At 44.3% G+C, this 9,176-nt stretch overlaps 1 long non-coding RNA gene across 1 annotated transcript; it reads right to left on the bottom strand.

The window, feature by feature from the left end:
• Nucleotides 1–1,331: 1,331 nt before the first annotated feature.
• Nucleotides 1,332–2,021, bottom strand: LOC118560891. The gene is made up of 2 exons (XR_004929673.1): nt 1,837–2,021; nt 1,332–1,760 (listed from the first exon to the last, which is right to left on the bottom strand). It is a non-coding gene; the product is annotated as an uncharacterized LOC118560891 (long non-coding RNA).
• Between the last annotated feature and the right edge of the window lie 7,155 nt (nt 2,022–9,176).

Here is a 9,176-nt window from a genome sequence, read left to right on the forward strand (position 1 = left end):
CGAAATAATGATTTCCAACGGCTTGGTCCGATGGGTAATCTGGGGAAGTGCCCCTCCATCCAGAGCCGAAACCTGGAAGGGAGTGACCAAGCTAACGGTTTCAATCCGTTTCAGAGAAACTAAGGCATGGTCGATCAAGTTAAAGTCACAACCGGAGTCTATCAAAGCAAAAAGATTGAGACTTTCACGAGCCAAAGGAAGAATTGCAGGTAAGCAAAAAAGTGGGGGCGCGGATTCGTGAGATGACGTGAGAGCTGAGTATTTGATCGGGTTCGCCGGCTCTCCCACTATAGCCGACGAACCTGGTCTTTTGGTCGCTCAGGACAAGCCCCAATAAAATGTTTAGGGGAAGCACAATAAATGCAAAGCTTCAAGTCCATTCGTTGCTGCCTCTCCTCCGGAGTGAGATGAACCCTACCTATTTGCATAGGCTCCGGAGGAGAGGGAGGGGCCGCGACGGGCCGGGACGGAGCACGCTCGGGGAGAGAAAGCGCAGGCAAACGTGAAAGTCTCTCCGACCTTCCTCGGCCCCTACTCCTTAAACGGTTATCCAATCGGATGGCGAGGGTAATAAACTCATCTAAGGTGGCCGGCTCTTCCAGGCGAGCCAGCTCATCCTTGAGACCCTCATCAAGCGCTTGGAAAAAAACTGATTTAAGGGCGTGAGGTTCCCATCCCGCGGCGGCAGCCAGAGTGCGAAACTCAATAGCGAAATCCGAGACGCGGCGACCGCGCTGTCGGAGAGCCAGCAGCTGGCGCGACTGCTGAGCTGGATCAGACTCAGCCGCAAAAACCATCTTAAACTCGGAAACGAAATCATCAAAGGTGCAGCCGAACTGTCGGCAATCGGGAAAGCGGGCTTCGGCCCATCTTAAAGCTCTCCCGGTTAATAGGCGTAAAATAAAAGAAATCTTGGCACCGTCTTGGGCGTACGTGCGTGGAGAGCGATTGAAAACTAAGGCACATTGAAACAAAAAACCCCCGCAATCCCCATTGTCTCCAGAAAACTTTTCCGGACAAGGAGAGGAAGTCTCCGGGGTAAGTGGGGGTGGTTCTGCAGCCGCAAGCTCGGGAGCAGAGCTAGAAAGCTCGGGAGCACGGGGTGGGTTAGCAGCGCGCAGTGTTTCAGTCAGCTGACTGAAATGAGCTGTCAGATTCTGCAGCTGTTCCTGGGTTGATCGGACCGCTTGCTCAAGAGTATGAAGCTGCTCCTGCTGGGCAGCGAACTGTCTTCCTAGTGATTCTGCTGGGTCAGGGAGGCCAGATTGTTCTTCTGTCATGGTTTTTTTAATGTGTTTGGCCCACATGCAGAGATCACTTGGAGACAGAAGCAGGTTTAGAAGTTTATTGTTAAACGTGCAAGACAAGGAGCATCAACGTGGATTGTTTGAGGGGACGGTATGGAGGAAGCGAGTGAAATCTGCGGAAAAGAGGCAGAACGTTAGACGTCGGACAACTCTCACGCCTAAACGTCTTTACGGAGAGGTGGGAGGGCTTACCGCGTAGCGCAGGAACTGAGCCGGGGGGAGTGGCGTGGAAAGACGGGCACAGAGGCAGCCTCCCGCAGATGACTGAGAGGCAGGTGGGCGGTCCGGCGGAGCGGAGAGGGATCCGAGCAGCAGCGGCGTGAAGGTGATCCGTTGACAGCCAAGAGAACCAGATGGAGGAGCGGGTTCCAGAAGATCAATTGTCGGGAGACCTGACTGACGACGTCCGGGCTTGGAGAGCCACTTGGGACGGGACCCAAGGCGGAGGCAGACCTGGAGCACAGGAGACTTAGGTTAGACAGGGAGAAACGAGAGAGATGTCAGACGACAAAGGACCACTGAGTTTTACCACTTTAGGTTAACAATCTGGCATCTCTCGGCTGTCTGAGCGCAGTTCTTATAGCGCCGGCGCACGCCGCTGAACGAGCCGCAGGTGTGTGTCTCCGCCCACCAGTCAACTCGAATCACCTGCCAGGAGGGGAGAGGGAAAAAGACTGCGCTGGCCGGGGAAAACACAGTGCAGTCTGCTGAGCCCTGACACCTCTATGTTTTCTTTTGTCCCTTTTTCTTGTAGACAAGCCATGATCTGCTTATCTGTTCTCCATTTCTCATTTGAATGAAATAATAGCTGGAAGTAAATCTGCGCCTGTCTCCATTTCTTGGCAAGATCCTGTTCCTCACCTGGAGCGGTCCTCTCAGTACTATTGAGCAGCGTGCACGATCAGACAGCTGATTGGGTCATCTGGGTCATCTGGACTTCTGGTCAGATCTGGGTCATCTTCAGGAAGTAAACTGTGCTGACTGCTTACCAGCAGAGTGGATGATACTGGACTCTCTCAGTCTGGTGGAACAACATCATTATAATAGCCTGGCTGGATAATCGGGGCCCCCAGGAACTTGGGGGCCCTAGGCAACTGCCTAGTTTCGCCTAATGGTAAATCCGCCCCTGATAATGACATATCTGCGCTTCTACAACAAAGACACTCGTTTGGAACGTGTGAAAACGGACAAATTTGCTGCAATTTCAAACATCTGGCAACAGTTTGTACAGAACTGTGTGTGTCCTACAGTCCAGGGCAACATATTCCTGTTGATGAGCAGTTATTTCCATCAAAGGTTCATTGTCCCTTTATGCAATACATTGCATCCAAGCCTGATAAATTTGGAATTAAGTTTTGGATTGCAGTGAATCTGGACACAAAATACATGTGTAATGCTATCCCCTATTTGGGAAAAGATCCCTCCCGCCCTACAGGAGAAAGGCTGTCTGAGAACGTTGTTGTGAAACTGATGGAGCCATTTATGGACCAGGGCAGGACTGTAACTATGGACAATTTGATGAACTTCATTACAGGTTTATGCAGTAAAAGGCAATACAAGAAGAAAAGATGAGACAGCATTGTGAGATGAAGACACGTTCTCATGGTAAAACAACAGTGCTAGGTGTGCAATCTCTGCAACAGGAACCACAGCAATGAGCTTTGTGTGCACTGCACAAAGTATACCTGTCGCAAATGCAGGAAGGACTCACTTTGGGTTTGTGGAAACTGCTAAATGGGACAGTTGTAGCTTTATATGTAGTGCTTTTCCTTGAGTGAAATCAATGTTACTCCAATACTGAAGTCATAGTTCTTGTCATTTTCTAAGCTGAAATGTTGAATGACATAAAAAGGCGAGACAAGACAAAATACAATTATTCTCTAAGTTGTTCTTTCTTTCACATCTGTTGGTGAATGGACAATATAAATAGGCTCTGCCTTGCCTTGTTGGAAAAGCATGGCTATGACTTGTTCTCAGCTCAGGAACTAGGACCCGTCACAGGTTATTTGCATTACAATAGGGACAGTTAGCAAGGTAGAGTGAATACACAAACTTGAAGAGGGGAGGGGGGCTTGCAAGACAACTGAAATTCTCTGGGACTTCTAGTGTTAATGCGGTAATAACGCTCATAGCTCTATTGAACAATTGTGGAGAAAAACGAAACAAACCTTATGTTTGAAACAAACTGTAGTCGCATATCTTCTAATATCATACCTCATGCATCTTTTCCTCCTTTTTGCACCTTGATAGAGTTAAGTTTAATAACCCCTTTATTCTGGAAAGAAAACCAACACAAACACAAGTGTAGGCTTCTCCATCAGAAAGAGGGTAGAAGGGCCAGAAAAGTGAGGCTTGTTCCATCACAGTCTCGGCTCCATCTGTGCTGGTTACCTCTGTCTCTTTGCCTTTATTATCAGACATCAAGGAAGTGGCAGGAGGAGTAAGGGGTTCAAAACATGGGGGTTAAGAAACAAAAGAAAAGGCAAGGCGGGGTTTACAACATGGGGTTGGCACACAAAGAGGTGTAGGATTAACATATATAGCAAGACATTCCTTGTCTGAGAGAAACATCTGTTTCTTCCTGTGTGAAGTTAAAACAGTAGAACATTCTTTAATAAAAAGAAAATGATTACATTCACATTTCTTTAACACACCTTCTTTTGATTATTGAGATACGTGAATTATTGAACAGTATGTAATAATTTTATATGTAAAGTTCTTTCAGCAGTTTGAATTCTGATTTTGACCGGACTTCTCCTTTAAGCTCATCCTCTGTTGCTTTAGAACTAACTTTAGATCAGATTACCTTGTTTTTTCATTACTATAAACTGTGTGTAACTCTGTGTGTTGGCCACTGTCATGCTTGAATTTCCCAATTGTGGGACAATAAAGGAATTTCTTGCCAGTCCCAAAGTGTGATAGGATAAATCACGCAAGCAGATCAATAAGGAGAATCCAGCAATGAATGAAACAGATACCAATAACTTAAATACTGCAGGACAGTATTCAATTACAACAAAACCAGGCTAAAATAATCAACAAAACACTAATCTCCTGGGGGAAGAATCAATGTGGGGGACTGTGGATCATGAAAATTCTGTTAAAGCTACAGCAAACCCGTCTACACAAAGGTCGTGAGCACAATAAAAACATAAACCATAGGTTCAGCACTGTCATAAAAAGTGTAGAAACCTTAAAGACCTATGCAAGCAATAAAATTTTCCATTACACAGACTTTTTAAAAGCTTTCACTTTCATGTTTTTTTCTTCCTTGTCTCCTGTCTGGCAACGTGGCAGTAAGAATTGTCTTAATGCCAAAGAGGGCCCAACAGATTTATTTTCACAAGTGGAGCATTACTGCTTTGCCATAGTGCTTTGCTTGATGTATATTTGCAAGAAGTTTATTAAAATGTATGGAAAAAGGAGAGAAACAGATGGGACAAATGCCAAAAGGGAATAGCTGAAAGAGGAGAGAAAAAGGAGAGAGCAATACAACATCCTCTGAATCTGCATCTTCACCTGCAAAGAGAGATATAAAAAACAGTAAAACCAACTGATAAAGTGTATTAGGTACAAACAACTAATGCCTTGATACCATTACTGAACAATATACAGTATTATTAAATATGAAATATATAAAGTGACAGCTGAAGATAATAATGGGGGTTCTCTGTATAGAAGTAAATCTGTAAACACCTAAGTCAAAGCACCTGTAGGTGTTTGTGAGAGTGCACTTGTGTTTTTGAGGTTTACCCATAAGCAAAATGCTTAATAGTGGTTGTGAGGAGCCAAAGACCCACCCCCCAGAGCACTGAGGCAGACGCCACCCTAGAGGAGCCAAGACAGGGAAAGCTGCCTCCCCCACCTGAGGGAAGAGGAGAGACGGCCCATGGGCTCCAGCGGCAGCCAGCTATGCCGGAGTAGATCCAGCCATGGGCCCCAGGGACCCGAGGTCCAGGGGCGCAAAGCCCTGCAAGCAGCCGCAAGAGCGAGCAGGCACCCGCCTGAGCACCCAGCACCAGACACCGAGGACCCCCAACACACCAGCGGGCCGAGGTACCAGCCCACGGAGGGGAGAAGAACGGGGCTGGTGGGCTCCACACCCAGTGGAGACCTGAGATATCCCAGGAGAGGGGACAGTACAAACCCAACCTGACAAATAGACAAACAGAAAGTCACGTACAAAAGGGGAAAAAAGACATGAGAGTGAAAGTTTTTAAAAGTCTGTGTAATGGAAAACGTTATCGTTTGCTTAGGTCTGATAACTATTGTAAAACTGCTTTCTACAGGTTTTATGACAATGTTGAACCTATGGTTTATGTTTTTATTGTGCTTACAACCTTTGTGTAGATGGCTTCTTTCATGTCTTTAAGATAGACATGTTGTAGATCAGAAATGTGCACACACTGCATAGAAAGACATACAGCCTTTTTATTGCTGCCTGATATTAAACCAGACAAAATATTTTGGGATAATTAGGATGAATAAAATATATTTATTTTCATCGCCAAAATATTGAGAGGTTGGATATTTATTTGTTCAAATTCAGGAGTTTACTGTGAGATTTCTTTACACATTTTTAGAAAAGCCTGTTGAAGTTTTGTTAGTTTCTGAGAAATTGTGCCAACATTTAAGGAATGGCTCTCAGAGTTGACGGTGGTATTACACATGGAGAGACTCATGATGTACTAGCCCAAGTCTATTCAAACGATCTGGCATCCATTTCTGGATTGACTTGCTCAACAGGACCTCCTGATTCTGGGTATATGACTTTACAACATACTACCTTTCTCGTTCTTAGACAATCATACTGAAATTTTGGTAAAAGAGAAGCACCAGTACTTTGAACAATGGCACACGCCCAGCTAATTTTCTTTCTTCTCCTTTTTCTCTCTTATTTGATTGCATTAGTTTTCTTTAAAGTTAATTTAATGTTCACGTCCTTGTTTGTTGTTGGTTATTGAACTGAAACGTACACACTAATAGGACCCACCTTATGTCAGAACTTGATATATGACCCTTGATTTATGACACCTGTCATAAATGGGTACCCCCATTTACCCGCGGTAAATGGGGGTACGTCTTCACATATAAATCTGGGGAGATGTACGTCTATCAACTGGATTGTGAAGGTGACGACCTGCAAACTATCCACTCCTTGGGCATGCTGACATCAAACGATTGGGCTGTTCTGAAACTCATCATGCTTCGCAGACTAGGCCCTGAAGACTCGAATGCAGCAGAATAAAATAATATTTAAATAAAATAATATTTTATTTTATTTATTTCAAAGTTAACCGCACCGCAAACATACTCACCTACCAGGCCGGAGCTCAGAACCGTCTACATTTTTACACTCCAATGGCCTACATGCTTGGTATGGAACCCGGAAAATATGTCAAATTTGACCACTGGCGCGCCCCTCATCCTATAGATTTTAAGGCAGGCTTCTACCATCTGTATTTCCACAGCGACGTTGTGGCCTCACAGATGGTGGACGACGCTTGCGCACCGTTACTGCGAACGGTTCAAGTCCAGGGTGTGTTTGGAGATATTATCACGGAAACCTTTCATAATTCTTACTGTCTTCCAATTGCCAAGAAACAAGTTGAAATAAAAATGGATCAGTACACCCCGGTGAAATTTACATACGGAAAGTGCATCGTGAACTGCATTTCAGACCTACGGCCTCACACCGAACGTTCAGGTAAAACGGATTGTGCATATAAAAAACACACCCCCTGTGGCTGGAATCATTCATAGTTGTGCAACCAGTCGCACCAGCAACGCTGCAACGTGCTAAAATATGAGAAGGGAAAAAAAGTAACGAGAATCAAGAAAACATGGTTTTCCTGAGAGAGGACCCACACTTTTCGTCTCCTATTACCAACGCCAGGTGAGCAGTGCTTTACCCGTTTCTGTGGCGCACCTGTTATATACGGACGCGGATATTTTCAAAATTATTTTGTTTCGTATCACCCCTAGTTAAATCCGGCTTCGCTATAGCAAAACCGCATCTGAAAAAGGCAGCCACAAACATTGCCTCGGACGTCATAGGTAAAGCTATGACCAAAATAATTTGCAAGGGGGTGTGAATAAGCAGAAGGGTCAGGGGTTATGGTTTTGTCAAGAACAACTAGAAAGAGACCTCCGGGGCAACGTGTTTGGCGTTCACAAATACTCGTGCCGCCTAAAAAGAAGAAATCAGTCGACGGGAGCAAAGCTAGAAGGAGGATATATTTAACTGAATTAGTATTTTTCATTAAAAAGCAATCATGGATCTTTTACATCAGAAATCATCAGAATGCACCCTGGCTGAACTCGACCTGTTCTCCGTCCACATGACTCAACTATCTATCGAAGATAAGGTCTACATTAAAATATTACCTGTCTCAGCGATTACAGACACCGGACCGATTGAGTTCTTTATCCCCGGAGATGGAGAAAAATACCTGGATTTGATCGACACCTTTCTGCACGTCCATCTAAAGATCACCAATGCTGACGGAAGCAACCTGGCTAACGATGCCGCCATCGGACTCATAAATTACCCGCTGAATACATGGTTCAGTCAATGCAACGTTATTCTGGGAGACAGGTTAATTTCACAGAGTAGCGCCACTCATCCGTACAGAGCAATGATTGAAGCTTTGCTCAACTGTTCAGAAGACACGTTAAAGAGTTGGGGGTCGTGGCCGAGTGGTTTAGAGCAGTGCGCTTGCAGTCAGAGAAGGTTGCAAGTAAGGCAAGGCAAGGCAAGGCAAATTTATTTATATAGCACAATTCAGTACAAGACAATACAAAGTGCTTTACATGATTAAGATATACCAAAATAATAAAATGTAGATAGAAAATAGAATAAAAGCAAGTAGGGATAGAATGTAGTAACAAAAAAGAACATTAAAAACAGTAAAACTGTTTAACTAGAACAGTCAAAGGCAATTTTAAACAGATGTGTTTTTAATCTTGATTTAAAAGAACTCAGGCTTTCCGCACTTTTACAGTTTTCTGGAAGTTTGTTCCAGATAAACGGAGCATAGGAACTAAATGCTGCTTCTCCATGTTTAGTTCTGGTTCTAGGTATGTGGAGTAGGCTGGAGCCAGAAGACCTTAGTGGTCTGGAGGGTTGATACACTGATAACAAGTCTGTGATGTATTTAGGTGCTAAGCCATTTAAGGATTTATAGACTAACAGAAGTATTTTAAAGTCTATTCTCTGAGATACAGGGAGCCAGTGTAAGGACTTTAGAACTGGAGTTATGTGCTCTACTTTCTTAGTCTTAGTGAGGACGCGGGCAGCAGCGTTCTGGATCAGCTGCAGCTGTCTGACCCACTTTTTAGGAAGTCCTGTGAAAACACCGTTGCAGTAATCAATTCTACTAAAAATAAACGCATGGATTAGTTTTTCCAGATCCTGCTGAGACATCAGTCCTTTAATCCTAGAAATGTTCTTCAGGTGATAGAAAGCTGACCTTGTAATTGTCTTTAGATGCTTTTGAAGGTTCAGGTCTGAGTCCATCACTACTCCCAGATTTCGGGCCTGATTGGTGGTTTTTAGCTGAAGCGACTGAAGCTGTGTGCTAACTTTTGATCTTTCCTCTATTGGTCCAAATATTATTACTTCAGTTTTGTTTTTATTCAATTGGAGAAAATTTTGGCACATCCATGCATTGATTTCTTCTAGGCATTTACTCAGTGCCTGAATTGGTTCATAGTCACCTGGTGACATGGTGATGTAGAGCTGTGTGTCGTCTGCATAGTTATGGTAGCTGATGTTGTTATTTTTTATTATCTGAGCTAGAGGGAGCATGTAGATATTGAATAGGAGGGGACCCAGGATGGACCCTTGGGGAACCCCACATGTGATTT

Source organism: Fundulus heteroclitus, unplaced genomic scaffold, assembly GCF_011125445.2.
Source record: "Fundulus heteroclitus isolate FHET01 unplaced genomic scaffold, MU-UCD_Fhet_4.1 scaffold_504, whole genome shotgun sequence".
In the NCBI taxonomy this organism is placed as follows: Eukaryota; Metazoa; Chordata; class Actinopteri; order Cyprinodontiformes; family Fundulidae; genus Fundulus; species Fundulus heteroclitus.